General features: G+C 41.6%; 1 protein-coding gene across 14 annotated transcripts in view; it reads left to right on the plus strand.

The window, feature by feature from the left end:
- Positions 1-20,090, plus strand: part of APBB2 (amyloid beta precursor protein binding family B member 2) — a 321,139-nt gene that overhangs the window by 92,094 nt on the left and 208,955 nt on the right. The window lies entirely within an intron of this gene.

The following is a 20,090-nucleotide window of genomic DNA, read 5'->3' on the forward strand; positions in this document are numbered from 1 at the left end:
ACCCAGGCATGTGCCCTGACTGGGAATCGAATCAATGATCTTTTGTTTTGCAGGCTGGCACTCAATCCACTGAGCCACACCAGCCAGGGCTGAAGTTTAATAAGATATTTGTACTGAAAAAATATTATGCGCACACATACAGTGTACACACACCACCAATGTAATGTTGCAATGCTGTCACGTCTCTGCTAATATAAATTCTTTGAAAGGAAGGACTTTGAAATTTTTCTCCAAAAACAGTTAATTTGTTACAGCGAAATACTGCAGTAGTGAAATACTATTGGTAATGGAATTTTTTAATAATACCAATTTTATTTAAATTATGTAGTGTTGTATTCACGTATTAACCTTAAAATAAAGGAAATCCTGTGTGGTGTGGTTGTTATTTGAAGTTGGAAGGATATTCGAAAGAGGATTATGTTGGAAGTCACCAATCTGTTCACAGAATGAATGAAAAGGACGAAAGATGAATCCTCTGGGCTTTAGGACCCAGATACTTGCAGTGGTGTTTAGTCTGGATATATAACCTAGCCTCCGAAAGAAAGCGCCTTAAACGGCCTTTCAGATAATTTAGCATCTCCTGAAAATTTAATAGCCTCTGGTGAAATATTTTCCTTCCATTATACCAAAATATTCCCTTTATGACAATGGTATAAAAGTCATTTTTCCGTTTTGTAGAGGCAGGGTGTCTGCTGGACTTTTGCTCACAATAATGAGCACTAGACAGACACTGTGTTACCAGAGGGACCACAGCAGATAGGTCTCTGCTTATTAAACCTGCCGTCACAGATGAATATTTATATGCACCAGAGGATGTCCATTATTCACCTTTAAGTTAAAAAATAGAAGAAGGAGGTTGTAGTGTGTAAGCATGCTCCACATAAATCTAGCTCTGAGGAAATAGTTATGTGGAAATGAACAGTAAGGGGGAAGGAGGGAAGTCCTTTCGGAAAGGTCTAAGTCACAAGAGAACGTTCCCGACACACCTTGAACTTCAGGGTGTTGGTGACTGATTTCTTTTTGAGGGGGCAGGAGTGGAGTTTTAAGAAAAATTCAGAACCACAACCTTCACACTTCTCTTTTACCTCCTTTTGTCTTCCACTTTTTTTTCTTAATTACAAATATGTTTTCAAAATCTTTCCTGTTTCAAGCATTTTGTTTAATTATTTGAGGTGGATTTCAGGAAACTTGAGTCTGTAATGTTGGCAGAATATAAGAGAGACTTTTGAAAATTAGCCATGGATTGTTAAGAGGTAGATACAGCTTCTATGTTATTACCTTATTTAATACATACACATTTTTATGTTAATACTGAAGGAGGAGTATATGCTATAAATTGTTTGGTATCCTGTTTTGTTTTGGTTTTTTGCCCCACTTGACAATACATGATGAACTCCTATGCTTATATTTATGGTCAATATAATTTTTAGTGAAAACAAAACTACTGAATCTTAGCTTTTTGTTTAATTTGAGGATATCCCGGCTCTCGGTTGGAAGGGAGTAAAATATGCGAAGAATATGGTGTAGGTTTTTCATCTGCCAACAGAGAACGGTCTGCGGTTCTCCTTCTGTAATCTCTGCAGTGTTTACTGTGACCAGACGTCTCCTGAATAGGAGGCTAAATATCTGCTTAAAATTGTAGGTGTCACTGTCTGACAGGTACTATGTATAAAGCACTGTCTTCTTTGGTCCCTTTGTTATATTACAAGCATGCTGGTGACATACGCCTCCCGCTTAGCTGTCTTCATCAATACTTCTGTGCTTAAGGAAGGAATCTACCCTCATATTTCTTCCTCATAGGCAACTCTAAGTATTTCAGATAAGGTGATGGGTACAGAAGGGACATTTCGTAGACTTTGGAATATAATGCATTGGAGTAAATTGCAATTCAAATTAATTGAAGATGCAGAATGTTTTATAGATCCTTGCATACTTTCTCAATTTTAAGTTAATTTAATAAGCCCACATTTGTTGAGCGACTACTGCGTGCCAGGTACTGTGTTAGGAGCTCATCATTCCAAGATTAATGAGATATGCTGTTATTTTCAAGAATCTTAAATTAAGTTTCAAATCCAGAGCTTGAATAATACTTATTTAGCATGGACCATGTGCAAGCAGTGGTCTGGATGTTCTTAGATGAGGTATCTGGCCACTAAAATTCAGTAGTGGTATTTATTAACTCATCTCCTCCAAAAGCAGTTACGAATATAATTTTCTAATCTTTAAGATTGTTTTCTTCCATTATATTTTATTAAACATTTAGTACCTGCTACTACTTGTTAAGTTAAATTAGCAAATGGAAAAAAGTTAAACAAATAAGCATTTAATTAATAAATGTAGAATGATTTTAAAAACATGTATTTGTATTTATATATTATACACACATAAATAACTTTTATAAATAGAAACCTGTATACATATAACATAGTCATAGTTTCTCCTACTAACGTAGTTCTTAGTTCACCTGTACAATTAAATATATCAATATTTGTTTTGTTTTTGTAATTTTTTTTTTATTTTTTAAAATACATGACGATTTAATGGCATTCTGCCCTTGGTGTGGCTGCACTGTGTGAACAGTATGGAAACCATGCATTAAAGCACTTGATTTTCACAGTAATTCTTGGCGTTAGAGATTATTGAAACTTGGGGGAGGGGAGGAAGTACCTTGCCCATGTTCACACAGCTAGAAGATGTCGGAGGTAGGATTCCAGTTTTTATCCATTCAACTTCCAAGCTCACACAGTGTTGTCCTAACCCAGGGAGCTGGCGGGGAAGGCGGGCTCACCAGAGGCTCTGGGCCTGCCGAGCTTGGGGTAGTCCTTTCAGCTGAGGAATCTGAGAGTGTGTTTGCTTCTCTGAAGAGCTGGCAGTGATCAGACGTGAGGGCTGAGTTAGAAGATAGAAAAAAGCGGGGAATAGCTGGGGCAGCAGGAAGAGCATGTGCCGAGGTGTAGAGGAATGGAAGGTCCTGGTGTGTTCAGAGAGAGGCCAGGGGGCGTGTTAGAGGGCACAGTGGACTCGGGTTGCAAAGCCCCAGCTTTGAGGAAGGCCCCATGGGGGCCATGCTGGCCACTTGAGGTTTCTAAGCATGGTATAGCTGGAAGAGTTTTATGGTAGAAGTTTCATAACCCGAGGGGAGTTTTACAACGATTGCTTGGGTGGAGGTCTGCAGTAGAGACTGAGAAGGGAAAAGCTGGAGGCACAGGGCTGCCACGTGGGGCTGTACAGGTTGTCCACTGCACAAGGGTATTCGCAAGCAGTGGGTGGTAGGACTGATAACTGTCTAACTCGTCATTCACCAAGCTGTTTGTTTGCTCTTGGGATTGGGCCTGCCTAGGTAGGGCTGGCACCTTTAAAATTTTTTCACAATAAGTAGCTTTACTTACCTTTCAATTGCTTATAAAATAATAGGAGGGATTAGATAAAGAAATAACCATGTACCCTGAGGCTTGAGTCTGGAGGTGGACACGTGGTCTGTTTCCTAACTATGTGATGTTGGGCGTGTTCCTCATTCTCTCAAAGGCTATTACCTCGTCTTTAAGGGGGAGTTGATAACAGGACCTAGCAGGGCCCTGGACAGAGCAGTTAAGGGTCCTTGGTAAGAGAAGGAGCTAGACAGGCACGATGGAGAAAGAATAGGGACTGGCGGCTGCTCCAGGCAGTTAGCCCCGAGAGTGTCCTGAGAACTGTATGAAGAGTTCTGTATGTTTTATCTTTTTTAATCCTGCATCACTTCTGAGAGGTAGATATTATTGCCACTTTTTAAGGATTTTGAAATTGTGGCTCGGGTGGGTTAGGTAACTTGTCTAACATCACACAGCTAGGACGTGGCGTGGTCAAGACGAACCCAGAGCTGTATGACTCACATGTATGCTCTTAACCACTGTGCTAAAGTGCTGTTCTTAGAAGTATATTCTTTATGTTGAGCTCCCTTAATACCCTACTTAAATCTCTGACATCTGCTGATTTTATCTTTTATTGTTTTTCACTTGAATGAGGTCATAGTTATTCATATAATGATGTATTTAATATACTAGACTGTGGGAGCTTGAGTCTCATTAAATTTTTTTGTCTTTCATAACTCTGATCAATAAAACATGCATAGATATGGTGATGGAGCTCTAAAATTTTTCTGTGTCCTAAAATTTAGTAATTTCAAATTATACAAGTAAAGCTTCAGTTGTGGTTATTAGTCACATAGAACTGAAAAAGGAGCCACTGGATTTTAGTTTGATAACTAGGTTGATTGCTAAAGTTTTAGGCAATTCCTAATTGCCATTTTATTGGAAAGATAATTCGTGACTTGCTGTCAAAGACTGAAGCCAAGACCAAAATGTACTTTTTCCAAGCCCTTTTGGGAGACTGTAAAGCCATCCGTGCTTGCTACTGTGTTGTTGTGCTAGGTATAAAACACAAATACTTTCAATGATAATTTTGAGTTCACAGAAAATGTTACACTGTCATTCGTACCGGGAAGGACCTCAGTTTGTAAACTAATGTGGAGCCCTTTGGCAGAAGGTCAGTCTTGTTTGGTCCCAGCTGGTCAGCAGATAGATGTGCATTCTGAGGTCAGGGCAGGTTTTCGGAGGCCCTGGGGTCAGACCGCTTCACTTTGCATCCCAGCTCCTCTTGGCTTGTGAACTCGTGCCCCTTGGGAAGAAAGTGTCTGTAAACTGCGGATGGATAGGAAAACAGTTTGACAGGATACGTTCAGGTGCTGGTTGATTGGGAATTTAGGGGGCAAAATCTGCATCCTATGGGAGCCACTTTTGCTTAGATATACTTTAAAGGGCTCCAGGAGTGTGGGCTTGCAGGATGGAAGTTGACGCTTCATTGTTATAGCCTGTGTTTATCTGAGGACAAGCCTTGGCCGGTTTCTCTGTCTCTTCATGAACTCCTTGGAGGCAGGTCAGCCCGTGTTCCCTGCTCTGTTTGCCTGAGCAGCACAGGAGGTGATGGCTTTTATAAAAATGGAAAGTGCTAGTCGAGATGAACATTGCCTCTGGGCTTTGAGAAACGCTGGGGTTTCTCTCATCTTCCAGAAGAGGGGCGCCAGTGAGCGGTGAGAAAGCAAAGCAAACCCTGTGAAGTTCCATAGCTCCTCTCTGCTGCTGTTCCCAGAAAAGGGGGAGGGAGGGGCCTGTAAACAGCTCCTGGAGCCCCAGGAGATGATGGTAAGTTCAGGTGCTCAATAAAGCACAGGGGAGCTTCTGATTCCTCTTGGCCTTTGCCTGGCCTGGCAGGAAGTGCAAGAGCAGCAGAATGGGTCTCGGAACATTGCTCTCCAGCAAAAACAAACGTATGCCCATCTGTTACAGAGTTTACTTTCTTCCTTAAGTGTGAAGTTGCACCGACTCATGATGTTATGCCCCTTTGAGGTTTTATATCTTAGATTACTAGAACAAGCAAATCAGATAGAAATATTCCCCAGACCCAGTCTTAACCTTGGAGTTTTGGGCTGCTTGGTTGTGCCCTTGAGAGTAACGGCAAACTTGGCCTGTGCCTTCTTCACAGGGAAAAACAGGAGGTATGAATAAATGTGGAAATTCAAAACCATTTCCCGGGTCACCTTCCCCCACTATGTGACCCCCACAAAGAAGCTTCAGTCCACTGTGAACTGGTGACCCCTTAGTATGTGGATATTACAGGGGGGAAAGTAAAATTGGATTGTATACCTTCCCCTTTATTTTCCAGACTAATTGTTTTCCTGCATTTAAAAGCAGCTGCTAAATTCTTCCTTTGATCTTCAGCAGAGACAGACTTCAGTTGTGCGTTATAGCTGATGGTGCGTATCGTTTGAGTAAAGATCAGCTTCGGCAAATTAGATTTTGATGGTTACATTTTGATCTGGAGCCACAGAACTGAGTATCAATTTATTCCTTCAATCAATGCACATGTGATTCCTGCTCGGCTCCTTACATAAATTGTTTTCAAACCTCACCAGTACCACAAAAACCTTGCAAACTAGATAGTGCTACCTCTATTTTGTAGATAAGGAAAATAGGGCAGGGGAGTGATCAGAAAACTCGCTCAGGGTCACATGGCTACTAGGTGGCCAGGGATTTTGTGTTTGTGTGTGTGGATTGGTTTTTTTGGCTGACCCCAAAGCTGTCATTATAGCGGGGTTACCTTTTAGGAGGAGATAATCAGTGAAGCAAAGATTTTGAAGAGTTGGAATCAAGAAAAAGGAGGTTAACCATGAACCTTCATTCATTCATTTACTCCACAGATGTTTATTGAGTGCTTATTCTGTGCTGGACACACTGCACGGTGCTGCAGAGTCAGTGGTGGGAAAGACACGAGCCATTCCCCACCAGCTTGAAGGAGGAGACGGGTGGAAGAAAGTGTTTGCTTCTCCCAAAAGCTTCAGTGTCTTGGTTGGGAGAGATTTTATAAAATTTTTTAAGATGTAGAAAGGTTGACACCTTAACAAAAGTTTAGTTTATTTAGTTTTTTACACCAGTGTATATACTAAATTACCTGCAAATAAGCAGAGGGGTGACTTCATTAAAATATTTGCAATTGTGCTCCTTGCTTGGGCTGCTTAGAACGTGCAGAAATGGAGGTTGGAGTGAAACTATATTGAGTTTTAAATAAAATGTTGCAAACACAAATTTGAAAAATCACCTGGCAAGGACTGTATCTATTTCAGCTTTGGATCTCCCATTTTATATAACAGACAGTACCTGGTATGTAGCAAGTACCAGTACCTCTGGTTGTTTGGCTGAGTGATGGGGAATCAAATAAGGGAAAAGAAACTCATACAGAGGTGATAAGTTAGGTAATATCAGCTAGTGTAAGAGTAGCAATTAAATGAACTGATAAATAAATAAGGAGAGAACACAATGGACTTAATTCACACCTGCAAACCTTTTGAATAATCAGGGTGGGGAGGGGCTGTGTTTAGGGAATCTGGACATGCCATTGAGTTTGGGTGCTTGAAGGAGACTACAGCCTTCTTTTGATCTTCTAACGTGACTCTTGACTTCCTGTTCATACCTGAGCCCTTTATGCCCTCTTTCCTACTAGGGTCTTTATTTCCTTTTTTGAAACTTTAGACTTTTAATTATCGTATTTGTAGGGTGACCAGGCATGTCGGTTTGCTGGGATGATCCTGCCTATGCCTGTTTTCTGTTATTTTTTATGAGACTCCCTTTCAATACCAGGTATCCTGGTTTGGATGATAAATTAAATGACCACCCGAATAAGAAGGAAGTTTGGTGGCATTCTATGTCTTTTTGTTTTTTTAAAGATTTCATTTATTTATTTTTAGATAGAGGGGAAGGGGGGAAGAAAAACATCCATGTGTGGTTGCCTCTCCTGCGTCTCCTACTGGAGACCTGGCCTTCAACCCAGGCATGGGCCCTGACTGGGAATTGAACTGGTGACTCTTTGGTTTGCAGGCTGGTGCTCAATCCACTGAGCCATACCATCCAGGGCACATTCTATATCTTTAAAAAAAACTTTTGTAGCATTTAGACTTCTTTGAAGAATTAACATCATGTGGTTATAGTACCAGTAAAATTACATATTAGACTAGTGTGTGAGTTCTCATAATAAGTAAGAGAAAATGAGCAGTAGCTGAAAAGAGTCAGATGTCAGGAGAAACAGGTTGATTTCGACAAAATGAACTTTAATTACAGCTAATGGCTGGCACAGCTATATGAGAAAGGGCATTTAAAGGTTATCGTGTGATGGGTAGTGTTTAGGGAATCCAGCATGCTTCCAGAAAGTCTTGGCATCATCGCTAGTTTTGACTTAGAGTTTCAGTGTTACAACAATGGTAATTGAATTCAGATGTATTTTCATTTGTTCTCTAAGTAGAAAGTTAAAAAAAATAATTTTTTAAACACAGCTTTTGTCAGATTAAAAGTGATGGCTGGATGGGAAAATGTTCAATTCGTATTTTCCCCCTAAAATCTTCTGTTAAATCATGTCTTTTGTTAAAATATTTTAATCAAATGAGACAGTCACATAGGCCCTTCATGGGTGTCGATAGAATGCATGTTGGGATTTTTTTCTCAATAAAAAGGGTTAGATTGGTTTTTGTAGTTCATATACATGGATTTGAAGTAGCAGATTAGTATTTTGTCCCACAGATGTATGTAAAAGGTGAAGGTTGACAATAATTGCAGTGTAAGGGTTGGGTGTAGGATTAAAGTCATGCTACAACCTGTCTTTTCTGTGTTAATATTTTATGAGCTGGTGATGCAAGTCCCATTGTTTCTTGTTCCCTGCAGTGTTATCTTTCATAGGAGGGTAGATTTCTATAGCAGAGGGATTATTTGTATACAGTCCTGCATTTCTGTTTGTTTTGGAATTAAATTTGAACTTTGCCACTGGCTGTCTAGGGGTGAGTTCTTTCTCTGAGCCTCCACTTTCTAGCCTATAAAATAGGAGTAATAATATATATTACTTAGCACTTATTAATATGATATTTATTCATTCCTGAATCTGGCATAAACACTAAGCATGTAACACAAAGTTTAGTGTTCTCCCAGGCTTAGGAATCATCAGCAGATGCTGAGGATGGAGCGACATGTGGTATTGTCGGAAGGGAGAGACTCAAAATATTAACAACCAGTTACTGGCCAATCAGGATGGCTGCTGACTGCAAACATTCTGGGTGGTCTTTGTGGTTCTCACTCGCTTGAATATCAGCCAGTTACTGTCAGTATCAACAAGTCTGTGTGTAACCTGTGATGATTTGCAAGGAAACTCATGTGCTTCCTCGTTATACATCAAAGCCTTCTCGGAGATGATCAGGAAAGGACGCCACCTGCATATGATGGGGTGAACCTGGCCTTCATGCCTGGATTCCTGTCTCAAAGGCTCCCTTTTCCTTTGGGGACCTTGCTAACCATCGCCATCAGCACTGTGATAGGGCTTTGGGGGACAGTGCTTTCCCATTTTTTACTCCACCTCTAATCTGGAAACGTGTCCTTAATTCCCTTTGGAGATAAAAGTTGAGTTCCTGACTTTTAACAAAACCATGAGAGTCCTGTACACTTGGATACTGGATATTGCAGGCCTAGGCCCATCGTCACTGGGTCCGGGGCAAGGCTGCCACTCTGGCCTAGAGCACCAACCCCCAGCCCCAGAAGTGACTGACAGCACATCTAGGTACAGAGCCCAGGCATCAAAGAGACTGAGGCCCTGGACGGAGGGAGATTTCCCTCTTCTGCCAAGTCTTTTCTTGCTAGTTCTCATTTCTTATCTCAGGCTTTGCCCCTTCCCAGAGTGATTGACATTCGAAACTCCACCTGTCACAGGGTAGACGCTGACCCCCTTCCGCAGGCATGGGTCGGCGCTAGCCGCAGCTATGAAGTTCAGCATCAGTACAAAAGCTCCATGTAATCCAGGAGGCTTCTTTCCTAGGGCAGGGTAAGTGGTGTAACCGTACTGGGCATTTACTGATGTAGCTGAGTCTTTGAGAAATTGCTCTGTGATCCCTTCAGACCTGTTAGATCGCCTGTTATTAAAAAGATAAGAGATAAAAGGTGTCAGTGAGGATGTGGAGAAAAGGGATTTTTGTGCACTGTTGGTGGGGACCTAAATTGGTACAGCCACTATGGAAACAGTATGGAGGCTCCTCAAAAAATGAAAGATAGAACTACTACATGATCCAGCGGTTCTACTATGGGTATGTGTCTCAAGGAAATGGAACATTATCTAGAAGAGCTACCTGCATTCTCATGTTCATTGAAGCATTATTTTTACAACTGCCAAGACATGGAAGCACCCAAAGGGTCCATCAGTGGCTGAATGGATAAAGAAATTGTGATATATATACAAACACACACACAATGAAATATTACTCAGCCCTTATGATGTAAGAGGTGTGGACAAATTTATTTCACATAGAATAAAAAAAATAATATGTATTATAGGCTTAATCCTCTGACCAGTCATAGAAAATGGTTCCTCTTCCTAGCCAACCTCTTTCCCTTCAGGTCCAAAAATTTGCTACTCCTGATGGTTGGAAACAGAACTTCCACAGGACAAAATGAAGCCCCTGTGTGTAAATTTCTGGCCGATCCCTTCCAGGGGTGTCCAGCCCGCCGGCCACATGCCGCCTAGATGGCTGTGAACGTGGCCCAACACCAAATCATAAATTTACTTAAAACATTATGAGATGTTTTTGTGACTATGTGTCACAATGTATTTAATGTGTGGGTCAAGACAATTCTTCTTTTTCCAGTGTGGCCCAGAGACACCGAAAGGTTGGAAACCCCTGCGAGCCACTGCAGAGGGGAAAAACAGAGAACTACTTCTGTTTACCTAAATATTAATTCAGACCTTGGGTACAGTGGGTCTTTTTTGGAAATAGCTATTTAGGGCTCTCCTAATTTGAAATTCAATAGCTAGCTATGAATTTGCCTCCTTTGTACTTGTGAATAAGAAACTGACCTTTACTTTAAAATTTCGTAAAAAGTTAATCTGGAAAACAGCTTTGGAGATTGATTTCTCAGCATTGCTCCCCTCCACCCCTTTGCTTTTTTTCAGAATTGAATGATGTTTCCTACAGAGCTGTGGTTGTTATATTGTGTTTTTGCCTCAATGCACACTGCTGTTGCTGTGTCGAATCTGCCCATTGTCATCCCCAGATGAAAGAGGGGAGGGGTGCAGAATCTGGGATTGACTGAGATAAATTTATCTCAGCTTTTCAAACCCCATGCGAACATGGTGTAATTCATTCAGACGACAGTGTGACAAAACTCTTGTTCTAGTGGCAGTTAGATATTTCGTGGGGACTGCGCAGAATGTGCGGGGAAGGTGGTTTGGCAGTGGGTAGAATCTGAAGTAGCATTTATATCACCAACTGAGATGAAATTAATTTTGGCCAAGGTGATCACTAGTCTAAATTCTGTGACTGAACAGTTGATCTCTTGGCATGTTTTTATGAAACAGCACCACAGGCCAGGAAATTATAGGCATGCATCGGGCTTTGCATTTATTCTGTAAGCCTTAACTACGGGTTTTGTATAATCCTGTTCTGTACGACTAACGAAAACTGTATTTGTATTTTGCCATGCCTTTAACCATAGCTGTAAAAAAACAAAAACGGAGAAAAACTTTCTCAGTTTCCAGAAGCAGTGGGCACCGTAGAGACAGGCTTTCTTTCTTAAGCATCCACATTTCTATTAATGTCATCACAGTGTTTGACTCTTTTATGAAATCCTTTTGGTCACATCCACAGTTTTTTCTAAGCTATCTATCTTAACGTCTGGCTTCGTCGGCAAAATTGGCGTGGTGCGCCCGAGACACATGCAGACAGATTGCCCAGGGTTCGGCTTTCTCAGCCTGAGAACCAGATACGCTGCAGTCTGCTGCACTCATGGGTGCAGGTTTTCAGCGACACTGATGCCGCTGCAGCTGGACAGGAATCTTGGGTTGCCGTGCCTAGCATGTTCATATTCATGTGCGGTTCTTGACCGCTGGTTTTCAGATGGCTTCATCTCTCAGAAAGCTCTGTTTTAACTAGAAAGACAGCGAAGATGGTTCTTCCTCGCCCACTGCTCGTCTGCCTGCTCTGAACAATAAAAATCGCGAGTGTCGTCTGTTAGCCAGATGTAAATGGTGGCAACTCCCAATTCACAAACCGATTACATTCCCATGGTTTTGAACTCGGAGTGTGTTTCCTCATGAGAGAAAACAAGTCAGAGAATAGATGAGCCTATTGAAACTTTTTAACCCGTAACTTTCCAGCAGCATAGTTTTATTTGGGAAACCTGACCTTCCCTTGTGTTTTCCTGTGGAAGAATGTTCTTTATTCTGCTTTGGTATCATAGTGGACATAAACATTTCATTCTTAACTTCCGTGGACAGTCGCCTGTCTCTAGCTGTGTATCCTGGGGCAGTATATCAGGCAGTGTTCTTAGGAGCAATAAAGACTGGCTGAATGATGTATAGGCAGAGAAGTAAGGTACTGAGAAAATATTGGGTAGTTTCTTGAACTGCTTGAAGTTGGAAAAAGGGCAGGAGCAAATAGGGACTAAAGAGTCTGATTCATATAGCCAAGGTCCTGTGACCCGATTAGTTCTGTACGGGATGGACACAATCACTGAACACTGGGTCATGCTGGTTCACTTTGACCACACTAGTAGGTACCAGATGCTTGCTACCAACTCTGTCACCTGAACCTTTGCTGTCTCTGGGCACTGGATGTTGTTACCTTTGCTCTCAGCCTTGATGTGTTCCTCCTGACGCTGCCTTCAGGGTTGGCCAAGGCCAAGTCATGGGCTTGTGCCTTAGCTCCGAGGGATTCTGCCTCTGCCTCTAAAGATGTGGCTTTTGGCAATACCCCCATGATGAGAAATCCCCCAGATACAGGGAGGGGTTTTATATACTGTATATTCTCCATCCTTCCCCATTCTGTAAGAACACATCTTCACTATGAGAAGCTACAGTAGAGTATCTGGAGAGGGGAAGTGGCCAACATAGTTGCCCACATGAAGCTGCAGTTAATGAAATCTCTAACCACAAAGCTGGCTAATCTGTCCTGTGCACTGCTTTTCAGGGGTCCTCCCACCGTGTGTCAACAGGAGCTAGGGGGTGACCTGACAATTTAGGTATATTTGACCTCTCACAGTATGTTCCGATGACTTTAAGACAAAATGCACTAAATTGAACTTTAACAATTTGATTAACTAGGAGGAGCAGATTAAGGTTTGTATGTTTCCTTATTTATAGTATACAATGAAATTTCACATTATCAGTTTGTCTTATAGGGTTGGATGGCTTGTATATTTTATTAATCAACTTCTACCCTTTTTAAAATTTATTATTTGTGATAATGTGTGGATATATATATATATATTACAACTTCCTGCCTGCTTATTTGTATTATTTTTCACTTCTCAGAAGCAACCACTTTGAATTCATTTAGCTGTTCTTCTGATATTTACTTCCATATAGCTAATTCATGTGTTTATATTGATATTTCTTGAAAGTTTTCTCAATTGTAGACATTTTTACATTTTTTATAGTGTTGTACTATTTGTGCTGTTACAGTTGTCTCAGTTTTTCCCCTTTGTCCCCTCTCTGCCCAGCCCACCCCCCACTTCCGGAATCACTCCCCGCGCCGTTGTCCCTGTCCCTGGGTCCTTCCTGTATGTTCCTTGACTAGTTCCTCCACCTTCCTTCAGTCAGTCCCCCACCTCCTCCCCTCTTACCAGTGTCTGTTACCTGATTCTTATTAACGAAGATAAGGGTCTAGCTCTCTTTTATTCTCCCTCCGTGAAACACCTGCCCTTAACTCGCTAAGATAGTTATAGCTCCATTTCTTCTGCTGTAAATATTCTTCACAGCTGAGCTATCAGCGTACTATGGTTTTATTTTCTTTCTTGGATAGCATTTTCTTTCTTTCTTTCCTTCACTACCATGTTGGGACTTCTTGATTGACCCCTTTATACTGGATGGCATCTCTCTTGGTTTCTTCTTTCTCTGGGGGAAGCACATTGCTCAGTTACTTCTTGAGAAAGAGAGTGTATGGTATAATTTTCTTGAGATCTGGCATGTGTGAAAATATAATTTAAGTCTCTCCACATACATGATTGATATACAATTTAAAGTTGGAAGTTAGTCTCTCTGAGAGTTTTGGAGACTTTGTTTCATTTTCTTCTCCTAATTTTGTTATTGAGTTGTTGAATGCTTTTCTGATTCTGGTTACTTTATATGTGACCTTTTGGGGGGTGGGATATTTTTAGAGGATTTTTTAATCCTCTAATCTCTGAGGTTTCATCATAATGTGCCTTCATGTATAACTTTTTTCATTCATTGTGAGGATTTTTGCAGGGGGTGGTGGAGGGTAATTTTCTCTCTTCTCTGGAACTCATTTCCAGACGCCGGAGCCTCTGTGTGTTTCCTCCAACTTACTTGCGGTGCGAAACAGTTCCTGGTCTCTGTCCTTGTACTGCTTGGTTGCACCCTGGAGGAACATTTACCTCTTATCTGCAAACCCTTCTATGGATTTTTCACGTCTATGATCATAATAGTAATTCTAGGAACTCTTATTCTCACAATATTTCTATTTTATAGCATCCTATTGATTTTTGCTTTATGGATACAATATCTTTTGCCCCTTTGGAGTTATTAATAATGTATACATGAAGTTTTTTCCTGCTCCTGGTATCGACTCTGCTTCTTCCCAGAGTTCCTGTTTGTCATGTTAGACTCTTCGTCACACATGTGGGGACCATTTGCTGTCTGTTTGCACTTGTGTGAAGGCACCAGAAACCGATCGGAAGCACCCTGCCTATGAATGAGCAGGTTGCCTGGCTCTCTCTTTTGTCAGTGATGGCCTTACCACACGATGACTTCCTTTCTCCAGAACCCCCATTTCTCCCTGGGTTTTGGTAACTGTAGATCTCTTTTCTGGGGCTGGTTCGTTTCTCCGGGAAAGTCTGTGAGCTTTTTCCTGGCCAGTCTCTAGGAAGTCAGCAAGGGAAGGAGCTGTGGGTCTCTCCCTTCAGAGGGTGCACTTTCCCTCAGTCCTTGCTTTATGGTTCCTCCACCTAGTCACTGTTCCTAATGTCCCTGAGACCAGACCACTCTGGCTTTAGCCTTTGCACAGGGCAGGCCTGCGATGGAAAGGGACACTGCTGACAAGCTTCATGGCTAGGAAGGATCTGGAGGTTTACTCCTTACGGTGTCTGGAAAGCAGTCCTCCAGTTTCCAGTGCCCTCTTCAGCCAGCCCCCGCTGTTAATGAAAACTGTGCTTGAACTTGCACTTTCCTGAGGTCTGTGCCCCATATTGCCTTGCTTCTTCTGTCTGTAGACATTCCAGTTTTTTCTGTCTCTGCTTTGAAGATTGACTCATCTTTGGCTCATCTGCTTTCTATTTTCATTTTTTCCCCGTTATTTTTCTCCTCTTTAACTGTCTTTCTTCTTGTGAGTTTCTCTGTGCCTCTGCATAGGGTCATTTAGCAGAAGGAATGGAGTGAAGCACATGATTATAATCCACCACATACAACTGAAAATTCCAGATAATGAACTTTTGATATTTGGTCTTTCAGTTTAGATCCATGGTTGTCTGGTCCAATAAAGAAGAGTTATTACTTAGTTTACTCTAGGATTCCGTGTTCTCTACTTTTCAGTTTCATTCAGAGGTTGCTAATCTCACTGTCAAAATGAACGAGGTAACACCCTGTCTTGAGTTGAGTACGTAATAGCAAAAAGGGTCACTTACATATAAGGTATAAATTCCAAGTCTGATCTCAAACCCATTCACCAAAAATAGCATACAGTTTCCAACAATATAAAGAGGAGACTTTTATCGCCTGGGGTTTGCTATAACCGTAATCCCAGTTGGGTCAATCTTTCTTTGATTTCCTACTAGTTTGACTCAAGTTGTATCCAAGCTGGGAAGACATTCTTTCCAAAGACCCATTCTGTGCAGCGGTCCCCGTTGTACTCTGCAGGACACTGAGTTTCCGTGAGGCATCTCTGGGTGCCGTAGAAGTTGCTGGACTGTGACGTCCTTCTCCACTCCTCGTATAAAATCACTCCAGAGTAACTCTCGCAAAACACAGAAGTCTTTATAATGTGCCAGAGGCTGACATTATCGAGCAGGTAAACACCGCAGCAGAATCAGGGCCAAGTATGCTCTCTCAACTTTTCCCTTCAGCTTTCTTAGTACTCCAATTTTAACAAGGACAGCTGATTGTTTTACAATGCTCAATGTATTCTTAAGGTATGTCGAGGATTACTGTAAATTACTGTGGGTCTTATTCAACCACTGTAAAGCAGAGGGAAGCCAATTCAAATTTTAAAGGTTTTGTGTCCAACAGGGTTGGAATGAATATGGGGGGATCTGATCTGATTCTCAATCGAGAGTTTACAGAATCTTCAAAAAAATGTTTACCTTCACATGGTAGAATTAATATTTTTCTGTTTCAGACACCTCATGTTCTTTGTGGGTAAATCAAGTTTGAGAGTGTGTAGAGGTTCTGAGAGGAAACATTTCTATTTGCAGGTCCCTGTTTTCCTTGCGGTGGGTAAGAGTGCCAGGCATCTGTTGCTGTGTGAAAGCGCGCTGGAAGTGTCGCTGCCTCTGAGCAACAAGGAGGAAGTTCTTCTGTCCTTAAAACCAAAAATAGGCCCGCTTTCTCATTTTCCTAACTCAAAAGATCATCTTTTTATGAGACGAGTACATCCCTTGTGGTTGTCGCAGATTGAAGGGTCGGATTATGTAATGCAGAGCTCCGGTAAGACAGACAGTGGGGATTTGACTGAACGCTGACGCTCCGCACCCACTGTGTTCTCTTCCTTTCAGCAGATCTTTTGACCTCTCCTTCCTTTATTTTTCAGGTATTATTTATGATGATTCTTGAAGGGATTCACCTGTCTTATTTAACATATTTAACATGTACACACTTCTCACTGTATTTCAACTTCAGAAAATCGTCACTAGGGAGAAAAAATAATTTGCAGGACGAATTGGATGTGTCGGGATTAGGCATAGTCTAATTTGCACGTGACAACTCTGCGGAGTGTTGTGTATTCATGCACTGGCTACTAGAAGAAGAAAAATCGATACTTTGATTTCAGAAAGTTCTTCCTGTGTTTTGCGAAGTGGAGCAGGGAAAATAAGGAGAAGAAAGCAGAAGTAATTTAAGAGAATTAAGGTATATTAAAGTGCCCTGAAAATTGCTAAGTAACATAAGCATGTTAGTTACTATTACTATAAGAGATTAGCTTAAAATGAGAAGGAAAAAAGTCCACAAAGATTCAATAAAGAAAACTTGGAAAGAGAGAAAAGAAATAACTTGGATAAGAAAAAGTGAAAGAAGAAACCAATGGGAATGTCAGTGGGGGCGGGGCTTGCAGTTTAGCCTTTTCTTTTTTTTTTGCGAGATCACATGACTACCTGGTCCTTTTTTTTTTTTTTTTAAGATTTTTATTTATCTTTAGAGGGGAAGGAGACAGGGAGAGAAACATCAATGTATGGTTGCCTTTCGTGGGTCCCTTGCTGGGAGTGGGCCTGCAGGGAACCGGCCTGCAACCCAGGCATGTGCCCTGACTGGGAATTGAACCGCCATCCTCTGGTTTTCAGGCCTGTGCTCAATCCACTGAGCTACAAGCTTTTTCTTTTTAAATCTGAAAATGCACAGATATTTGTATTTACTATTTAAGCAGTTAAATTAAAACCATTTATTAACCAAAAGAAAAGTTCCATTGAAAACAACTCAGAGAAAATAATCTTATCCCACGAGAGGTGAGGGGTAGAAACCACCAGGCAGATGACTTTCTCGACTCTAAATAAAGATGTGTGTGTCGTAGAGGGTGATGTCCTGTGTTTACACTTAGTGAAGGTTTCATTTACATTTGTGGACATCGTCTGAGTCTTTCATCTTATTGTCCTTCCCACCTTTGCAAGGTGGGCATGACTCACCCATTTTCCAGATGAGGCACGGAAGGCTAATGGACTGGCAGAGTCACTTACTTATTCAGTGACAAATCCCTCCCTTCTTTAGGTTTTGAGTTTATTCCCACAATTCCACAGGAACTTCCCATGAAAGCAATTGAGGTGTTGTGTTTCTGGATATTCAGCTTATTGGATTTCTCTAAAAGAAGTTCTTGTTAAATAACAGTGGTCACTTACAAATAACTCCTCCAGAGCATGTTTTAGGCTTGGCTGTATTTGTACAAAGTGATTTCCAATGAGTTCTACTTAAGGGTTAGTATTTGAATTCCCTAAGAACCAAAGAACAAACGGACAAAAAAAAAGATGTCTCAACTGCCCAAACAGGGGTTCAGAGTCTGTAAACCATGTGTGCCCTTCAGATCTTATCTGTAACTTGGTATTTAAGTTTAGTTCTCTTGTACTTTTTTATTTTATTTGGTTTCCATAGCTGCATTGAAGAAGGGAAAGGTTGGTACTCCGACAGCAATGAGACTTGAGTCTTAAGGGCAAGAGCAAGGAGGTAACCGCACCATTAAAGGCAGATGAAATATCCCCTGAAGCAGAGCAGTCCGAGGCCTTTGAGGAGCGGAGCAGACAGCCCTGTGCTCGGGGGACGGCTGTCTTGCCTTTCTAGGCAGGGTTCGTCTGGCCACCCAGCAGCGTGCACATGAAGCCAACCTTGTGCCCTGTCCCTCTGTCCCTCTGATTTATCTTCCACTCATATCCTCACTCTGCTTGTCTCTAGACCTGAACCTAGAACTTGGATTCACCTTTGGCTCTCCATAGAGTGCTGTGCTGTCCTTGGTGCTTGAACTTCAGCAGTTTCTCCCTTCTGACTATCCGAGTGTGCTGTTGCTTTGACAGGAACTCCCCACCCAGCTCTCCTTGTAGTAGTAGAAAGTCAGCTTCTGCTTAGTATCCCCGGCCAGCTCCTCTTCCTCAGAGTCGGGGTTCTCATGTTCCAGGGGAGCGAGATTATTGACGGTCATGTTGATGATCCCATGTCACCAAACATTGATTCATTGCATTCTAGATTCTCTGAGAAGGTGTTACCTTTCATCTTGTAGTCATTCACACCTTTGCAAGGTGGGCATGACTCACCCATTTTCCAGATGAGGCACGGAAGGCTAAAGGACGGGCAGAGTCACTTACTTACTCGGTGACAAATCCCTCCCTTCTTTAGGTTTTGAGTTTATTCCCACAATTCCACAGGTACTTCCCATTAAAAAAGATTAATTCAGTATGGTTGAAAGTAAATCCACTTAAAAAAAACCTTAGGTGAATAGTCCTACTATTATGAAAATCTTGATCCTTCTCAATATCTTACTCTTTGAACTTTCTAAATTATACAGCATAATAACTACAGAGTGATTCAGAGGATTGTAATTTAATGTTATAGAATATATTCTTTCTGAAGAACATAACCAACATTTTTAGTAGCTTACGTAGCTTTCATATAAAACACATGTTGCATTAAATAAAGCCCTTTTAAAACATGTTGTTTACCTTTTGTCTTTTAGGTCAGTAGCAACAAATAACTCAGGTAGTGACATTATGATATCATAAAAAGTTGGAAAGGGAGGGAGTGGAACAAGTGGTTGTTGGCATGAAATGTTTATTTCGAGAGAATTCTTGGCATTTTTGCCCCACATCAGCATAATGAGAAGTTGTAGAAGACGGAAATATTAATTAATGTACCCGTTGAGGACTAATGTCCTCGTAGAGCATTTGTTAGTGAGTATGTTATGGCTAGTCCCACAAATGTAGTCATTGGAAAGCTGCACAGTAACGCTGTGTGGATTGGCATAAGTACTCCTCTCGTCCCCTTGCTGGCTTGCGTTCAAGGGAAGGTGCACCGTTCATCTGGGTCCCTCTGCATCTTAATCAAGAACAGTCAGCAGGAAGGCATCACAAAGTGTTGTTTCTTCCTTGAGGCCTCTCTGATCAGACGGGCAGAAATTCTGGTTGCTTTCAGGACTGTTATTTTTTTTTTGAAATTTGTTTTTTAGAGAGATGCAGGGTGGGGAAGAGAGAGAGAGAGACAGAAAAACAAAAACTTCATTTTGTTGTTCCACTTCCTTATGTGTTCACTGATTGATTCTTGTATGAACCCACAACCTTGGTGTGTGGGAATGACACTCTAACTGACTGAGCTACCCAGCCAGGGCTAAGCCCAAGTTATTTTTTAACAGTTCAGGGAAAAAGATCACATAGTACACACAACAACAACAGTATCCTGCCTACTGTTCCTCACTTTTGAAAACTTTGTCATTAAAGTTATTTTCAGACAGTACCGTGATGTGCTGCTGTCTGATGTGTGAAGTGTGTTTGCTATGGTCCCTCAAAGCTTATGTGTCGTAAAAGGTGAAATGATAAATAATGTACATATATAATGGGACAAAACCATAGACACATATCGGAGTGAATTTTCAGGATTTTCATGAGAAGCCAGCTCCTTTTAATAAGCCTTGATCATTGTATTGCTGTCTGTGGCCCCAGTGGGGTGGACCTGACCAGGTTGCCGTGTGGAGGGAGCATGTGGGAGGGCAGGCCCCATGCTGCTAGAGTAAGGACGTCCTGTCCTTCCCAGGAGGGACAGGAGAGAAGGCAGACAGATGTCCAGTGGGCAATTTCTATTTCTTCGCATGCTCAAAGTGTTCGCACCTACCTATTTTCTCG

This window comes from Sturnira hondurensis, unplaced genomic scaffold, assembly GCF_014824575.4.
Source record: "Sturnira hondurensis isolate 20B ecotype Veracruz unplaced genomic scaffold, ASM1482457v3 Scaffold0015056, whole genome shotgun sequence".
In the NCBI taxonomy this organism is placed as follows: Eukaryota; Metazoa; Chordata; class Mammalia; order Chiroptera; family Phyllostomidae; genus Sturnira; species Sturnira hondurensis.